General features: G+C 39.6%; 1 pseudogene; it reads left to right on the top strand.

Annotated features, from left to right (window-relative positions):
- The first annotated feature begins 5436 nt into the window (after nucleotides 1–5436).
- LOC114059289 lies at nucleotides 5437–6003 on the top strand (annotated as a pseudogene).
- Nucleotides 6004–8097: the final 2094 nt, after the last annotated feature.

Genomic DNA, 8097 nt, shown 5'->3' with positions numbered 1-8097 from the left:
CTGGATCTTCTGCCGTATCTTCTCCCTAGACTCAGCTCCATTTTCCACTCCAGAGTCTCACTCCATCTATCCCCCTGCGTTATTTTCCTTGCCCTATGGAGGACACACCAACCAGCCAGGGCATATGGAGAGGAGTTGAAAACCATCTGTGCTGCATTAAATTGGAAAGATTTAAAGGGTACCAAAGGCCAGTTGCTCCTTCTACAGCCTAATTAGAAGATAAAAACAACTCTAGTAAATTTTATCCCAAAACTCCGACCCTGTTCCTTTGCACCTTCCTTTTCTTCCTCCTTTTTCCTCAGTTCAGCAGGGCTGACTATGATGCCTTGGACATGTTGTGAAAGCTTAGAAGTGAACTCTTCCAAAAATGATCATTTCCAGACTAAAAAAATGCCCCCACATTGAGTGTCCCAAGTTCAAGCAAAAGCAATGAATCTGCCTCACTGCATTCAATCCAATTTAGAGCAGCTCAAACCGTGTTTGGATTTGTTGACTTACATCCAAGTCTTCAACATAACAGTATTTGATTTGATATAGTCTTTAAGTGTTTAAATACTACAGGAATTTATCTCTATTTAGTACAGTAATATGTTTTACAATAAAGGACGTTTTCCTACAATATCAGTCCAGTAGGATGCTCCAGTCAATTTGTCTTCCAGATTGTTAGAAAAATGACAAGTCAACAAAAGATGTATTGTAGTCTTAAATGAGAATTTGAATGCATAATTATACATACCATGTGTCTCACGTTATGCTAGCACAGATGGCCTCACCTTTTGCTCCATGTATTCCATACAGTTATATACCAAAGATACATTTTTTTTTCTTGCAGCTCTTGCATGCAACAGCAAATTTTCTTCTATCTCTAAATAAATCACCCATACCTAAAGGCACCTTTGCCTGCTGAGGAGGATTTCTGCCACAGCTTTGCAACCACCATTCCTCCAAGCGTTCCCTAGAGCACTGGTCAGCTTTGAAGAAGGCTCTAACTATAGCGATTCCAGGAGAAATAATGGCCCCTTGGGAATCAAAGCCAGATGGCATAGTTTAAAACTGAACTGTTTAAAACTGAGGCTACACTAAATGGTGTTAGAAATGGTATAATGCTAGACCCAGCTCAAGAGGGCAGAAACAAACATCTTCTTTGCCATCCTCCACCGAGCCATGCCCAGAGCTTACTGGGGCAGCTGACAACTCAGTTCTCATAATTCATATTTCTACATACAAAAATGACACTACTTTTGAGACACTCACAAGTAACCAGCTGAATATAGGAAAAGGGAATAAGTACTACGTAACTCAGTGCATTCCAAGTAAATGCACCATAAATGGAAATTACTATCTGAGCTGGACTAATTCACTAAGAGAGTAATTTACAGATCCTATAACTCTGCAGCCATTCCAGATTTCTCTAATGTCTCTGTATTTTTCTCTTTATCAAGATGTAGGTATAAAAGCCTACACCAGAAACAGACGCATGGAATATGTGCAAATCATGTTTCTTTGTTGGAAAAAGTAGACAGAATAGTTCAGTCAGGATTTAACTACAAAATATATTTCCACCTCTAATCCAAATATTCTATAAAAAGAAAATATTTTCTTTAGTATGTGTTTATAGGTTTCTTTTAGAATTTCTTCTCATCTAGAACTCAAGTAGTTAATTCTTTGATACTGAACATACAAATTGATTCACATACTACAATTCCATAATAGTTTTACGGTCCACCGAGGGATAATGTGAGGTATGTTTCTGAAATGGCTGTCCTTTGTTCACATTCAAAACATCACCACATTCCATTATTTATGCTTATTCTATGTTTATATATGTGTAATATTCAACATAAAAGCTTGCAATGAGAAGATACCAACATCACTCAGTAGTTTAATACTCAAGAGTAAAATCAGGTATCACATACAAGTCAGACTGTTCATCAAGGTGAACATTAGCTGTGTGTACTCCAGGATATATTCTATGCCTAAGGAATGGGCAAAAGGGAGTGAGGAAACCATATTTGAAGAAAAGCAGTCTCTTGCTTCAGCAGAAGAAAGCTCTGATTTTCAGGGGACAATTACCTAAGAACACATTAATAGCTTGGTATATGAACAGACAAGAGGCATCATAAAACAGGTACCCTGCTAGTATAGTTAAAGTAAACAGAAGCAGCTCTTTCAATCCAGGATAGTAAGCTCAAAACTGACACTGCACAATTTAGGATGCTGTGGGGCATGGAAAGAGTAAAAACGGGAAAACTGAGAAAAGAAGAGGAAAAGGAATAAAAAGGCAAGAAACCAAGAACTGCAATGCAACTGTAACGTACAGTAAAACAACAAGGCATAGTATCACCAAGTAAGAGCATTTAAATTTACTCTCCTTCAAAAGGAAGAGGACAAAACTAAATCTACTAAATATTAAGAGAACTGATGGGAAAAAAACCCAAACCATATATTCCCATCACAAGCTTCTCGGAAGTAAGAATTCTCACTCCCACTATGGCTCAAAAGAATAACTAGAAGAATGGTGAGTTGTGTGATTCTTCTTTTTTTTTCTCTCTCTCTCTCTCTTTTCCCCCCCCCCCTTTTTTTTTTTTTTTTTTTTTTTTTTTTCCAGGGAAAGACTAGTTTCCCTCTTGGAAAATATGATTCTGCTAAAAACACTTCCCCTGGCTCTACAGTTAATATGCACTGGGGTATCAAAGCCCCCAGTGTATGCTGCCATAGTAAGAATACAACTGTATAAGAGCTGTTCACAGAAAAGAACAACACATAAGTCTTAAAAGATGTACTGCTGTCTTCAGTTTGAAGCATTATGAGTTTCTTAGAATTAATTTTATTCTTAGCTAATGATAGACATTTGTATATGTAGAATAATAAAACACCCCTAGCAACAAAAGAAAGCCAAGTGACTTTACCTGGGACAGACAGCACCCATGCAAACAAACCTCCACTACTATAACAAGAAGAAATATTAGTTACTCTTAAATGCCAGGCAATGCCCGAGTGCGGCACTCCCAGCAATGCATTTCTGGGTTGTTTCAGACCAACTGGTATTTTCAACAGTAAACAGCAAAATAAGTCTGTGGGAATGCCAGAATCAAGTTTTGTCACTCTGTTTGAAAGCATCAAAACAAATATTATTTTCTAAGCATTTCACAGCCAGAAGAGAAAAGGCAGCAGGGACACCATAGCTCTGTTTAAACATACAAGATCTTTGAGTAAAAAAAAAAAATCTAAAGGAGTAGGAGTGTAAGTTTAGCCCAAATAAATTGGCTAACCCCGTTCATTTAATGAGCACTTGGTACCAGGCTCAAAGAGGAAGGAAGGTGCAAGCATGCCTCTTCTGGTAAAGCTGACACTGATGCTTATTCTGGCTCCAATGGCTCACGGAACTGTGGTGTTACTCACCCATATTCACTGCTTATCTCTGTGATTAACACCAAAACATATTTTTTTCTTTACCACTGTGCAACTCAAAGAACTTAGAAATATTTTACAGTTACACAGAGCTCCAAGGACACATTTAGGCATGAATTTGCTTAGCAGAAAACTAAAATCATGCACTTACTAACAGGACAGACAATGTTAAAATAATGTCTTTGAAAGATAAGAAACCACTACTAGAAGTTATCAGAGTAAGAATCTCTAAGAAATGATTCAGCAAATAACCATTCAAGTAACCTTCCTAGGTGAATGATTTTAGCTGAAACACATTATTTGTACCTTCAAATTTGCACTATATAGAACAAAGATTAGATAAACAGGCTGGACATATCGAACTGCCACAAGTACTTTTTCCTGGATGAACTACAAAAATGCGATAAAACCAGCACAAGCAAGGGCATTTAATATATTAAATGGAACTCCTTCTTAACTTAACCTCTCCTTCTCTGGAATATCACATCTTATATATGGTCCTCCAAACAGCAGTTACATTTTATTTACAAAAAAAAGTCATAAGTACGGTGCCTAAAAATTTGGGTTAGATATCTAGTTCTGCTAGGTGACGGCTGGAGAGCTTTTTTCCTATTATTCATTTTCTTTTTTTAAATGTTGGAACATTTAAGTCCTAAAATAATTCAAAGTATATTAAATTTTAAAAACTCCACTGTTTTATTACTAAGTCAGTTTTTAGTGGTGCATGAGGCCTTTTTTTTAATTCTGTTTCCAAAATTATTACTTCATTTTTTCTCCCTTTACAGAAATTAAGGTAGTAATTCTGAGCTCACCTAGTTCTTTGGTAAAATTCATCGTAATTTCATTGAAGTGGCTGGAACCAAGTGGAACAACATGTAAAACACAACAAACAAATTCAAAACCAGGCCTCTAAGACTTAGCTTAAATCTGTATAGTGACCTAAGCATGTTGTATCTTGAAGTCAGAAGTGGCAGACATCGTGCAAGGCAAATTGTAAGACATCAGCTTTGAAGAGTCTCCAAGACTATGGCCAGTGAAGCATCTTCCACGGAGCACGGCGCATTGGTGATACTACGCCAGAAAGAGACAACAGAACACAGTCCATATAGTGCAGGTTACCTCCTACACAGCTCAGTCACAACCTACTAAAGGAATGGTTTCCAGCTTCTTTTGCTGTGACTCCTCAACTAGATGTATCTTTTCCTTATTTCCTCATCCCAAAACCAAGGGCAGCAAGGACGCCTATCTTCCTCTCTCCTCCCCCTTCCCCCTCCGTTAAAAAAATGTAGGGTTTCTTTTCCCTTCACCAATTTATGTTACTCTGAATATATTGCTCCACTAATTTTTCACATAGTGGGACAACTGAACATCTGGATAAACAACTGAAGGTGTATTTGCCCTCATGCACAAAAGGACAAATTAGCAGATGCCATATGAATGTCTTAATCATATGAATGAACAAAGCTATTATCAAATAGACATTTTTTTAAATGCAATGGTAACAAGTCCAACCCTCCCACAAAAACAAGCACCACCTGAATACAAGAATAAAGAGAGATCTCTTCAGAAAACATACAGGATCATGTATTACTACATGGTGGAACCCTGATGATACTTTCAAAATAAAGATTTCTTACAATAATACTTTAAAAGCCAGATATCCTACCCTACTGTAAATGCGGGAATGCAAAGACCAACAAGCCATATGACAACACTAATTTTATTTAAATTTTGGTGAGATGGAAACCAAACTTAAGCCTGTCCCCCACTGTACCAGACAAAAGCAAATGAACAAGACAGGTAATAAATATATCATCATTTTCTTGGTCAGTATTTTAAGAAGCAACTTGTCAAGAAAGCATCAAGTTAGGCTCAAATTACTCTTCAGCTGAGAATTCCACAAAGTCTCTGTGCTTCTGGTATCAATGCACAAAACCAAAGAAAATTAAGGCTTTCATCTCAAAATCATCCAGAAACTGGTATCTAGACAAGGATGTAACAAGGTTATACAGGGAGAAAATTAGAATGGCCAAAGTAGAGGTAGATGCTGATGGAAATGGTTCTAAAATACTTGTTTATGCATTTGACAATAACCATGGGAGGGAATCGGGCCACCTCCTGCATGAGCTGCTGCTGGAGCGACACCGGGGAGGGACTGCTCCCAGATTTCAGGTGGTACATCTGAACTCAGTGACAGCGGACAACTGCCTGGACAATCTGCACCTTGACCCTTGGGGGTGGAAGCACAAAGCTGAAGAAAACTCTAGCAAACGAAGGGAACAAAGTCTGCACTGGCTGGCAATCCAACAGTTTCCTACAGACTCTCTAGAAGAGTAGTTTCTTGTCCTCAGTGTAACAAGATATTACAATGCTAACAGGGATGTCCTGGAGGAGGAAAAGAACTCCTGCACATATTATGAATGTCACAACTCCCCAAGCACAATGACTGAAAAACAGTTACACGAGTTCAGAATCTGTGGGTGCTGCCAGGTCACGCAGTACTGCGGGTTGCAATGCCAGCAGGAGGACTGGCCTGCCCACAAGAAACACTGCCAGGAGTGGAACATAATCTGGCTACATCCTAAAAGATAATTAAAAAATGTTTCTATAAATCCATCAGCAGCTAAAGAGGGCTAAGGAAAACCTCCATCCTTTATGGAATGGAGAGGGAACATAGTGACAAAGGATGAGGAAAAAGCTAAGGTACTTAGTGCCTCCTTTGCCTTAGTCTAATAGTAAGATCAGTTGCTCTCCAGGTATGCAGCCTCCTGAGCTGGCAGATAGAGAGGGGGAGCAGAAGGAAGCCCATAATCCAAGAGGAAATGGTCAGGGACCTGGTACACCACTTAGACATACACAAATCTATGGGGTTTGATGGGTTCCATCCAAGGGAACTGAGGGAGCTAGCAACTTTCCATCATTTACAGAAGTCCTGGATAACCAGGAAGGTCCCAGTGGACTGAGGGTGAGCAGTATGATGGCCATCTACAGAAGTACTAGAAGGAGGATCAGGAAACTACAGGCCTGTCAGACTTGGTGCAGGGGAAGGTCATGAAGCAGATCACCTTGAGTGTTATCGTGTGACACACAGAAGACAACCAGGGGATCAGGCCCAACCAGCATGGGTTCATGAAAGGCACATACTACTTGACTAATCTCATCTCCTTCCATGACCCACTTAGTGGATGAGGATGGTGTCTACCCCAACTTTACTAAAGCCTTTGATGTCGTTTTCCACAGTATTCTCCTGGAGAAACTGGTTGCTCATGGTTTGGATAGGTGCACTATTTGCCATTTAATAAAAACTAGCTGGATGACTGAGCCCACAGAGTGGTGGCAAACAGAGTTACATCCAGCTGGCGGCCGGTCACTAGTGGTGTTCCCCAGGGCTCAGTGTTGGAGTCAGTCCTGTTCAATATCTTTACTAATGATCTGGAGGAGAGAATCAAGTGCACCCTCAGTCAGTTGGCAGATGACACCAAGCTGGCTGAGAGCGTTGATCTGCTGGAGGGTAGGAAGGTTCCACTGAGGATCAATAGGCCAAGGCCAACCCATATGACCTTCTTGCTCTCTACAGCTACCTGAAAGGAGGTTGTATTGAGGTGGTAGTTGGTTTCTTCTTGCAAAAACAAGCAATAGGCATAACCTTCCAGCAAGGGAGGTGTAGACTAGATATTAGGAAAATTTTTTTCAGCTAAATGGCTGTCAAACGTGGGATGAGGCTGCCCAGGGAAGTGGTGGAGTCACAAATCTGGAGGTATTTAAAGGATTTGAAGATAAGGTGGTTAGGGACACGGTGTAATAATAGACTTGGCAGTGCTGTGTTAATGGTTGAACTTGGTGATTTTAGAGGTCTTTTCCAACCTAAGTTGGAAAGGCAACTGAGATCAGAATCAGGCACATGATTATTCCCAAGAAGCAAATGTCATGCAACTATAGTTAACTTGCAGCATCATCTGAATCTAGTTTAATAACCAGAAAATAGGCTTTTGACAACAATAGTATTTCAAAATGACAGTGTAATTAAATTTAAGTCAAAGCTATGCAATGATGGACTGCATGTTTATGTGTAACCAGCAAATTATATGCTTTTAAGCATGTCAGAATTTTCAAAAGAATTAACCACTGCAGTAATTCAGTTGAGGAAATGGTGGTAGGAAAAAGACTCCCCCAGGTCATTTTTCAACCAGCTGATATGGTGTGATACATACTGTTTGCCTCATACAGTGTTTCCAATTCCTACTTCCCTAAAACGCTATGCATTTTAATACCATTCAAGGACAAAACAACAGTCATGCTTCACTCACTTCTGAGAAGCAAGGGAGGGGACTGTTGGAATGGGACGAGTAATGAAAAAGGAAGTCAGTCTGTCATCCTACATTACTAGCTGAGATTCAGTTAATGCTGGTCAGTCATTATCATCAGGTTTGCATGAGCAATGACAACAGACAATTAGTGTCCAGTCCACTGTGGTTCCTGGTGGGAAAAGAAAGGGGAGAAGTTGCAGAAGGGGTCCTGATTTCATAGAGTGAAGAGAAACTCCACAAGACAGAGCAGATCACACAACTAGTGTGATCTCCATTTTAAGACAAACTGATAGCATGACAATTAACCAGTAAAAAACATATAGTGATTTCAAGGTGGTACTTTTGGAAAGCACTTTGCTGTGCTGTGTGTCCCTGTTTC

Source organism: Empidonax traillii, unplaced genomic scaffold, assembly GCF_003031625.1.
Source record: "Empidonax traillii isolate 1590-97213 ecotype Southwest subspecies unplaced genomic scaffold, ASM303162v1 scaffold215:size2007263, whole genome shotgun sequence".
Lineage (NCBI taxonomy): Eukaryota > Metazoa > Chordata > Aves > Passeriformes > Tyrannidae > Empidonax > Empidonax traillii.
Note: the sequence above shows the minus strand (reverse complement) of the source record. Positions and strands in the feature narration are given on the sequence as shown.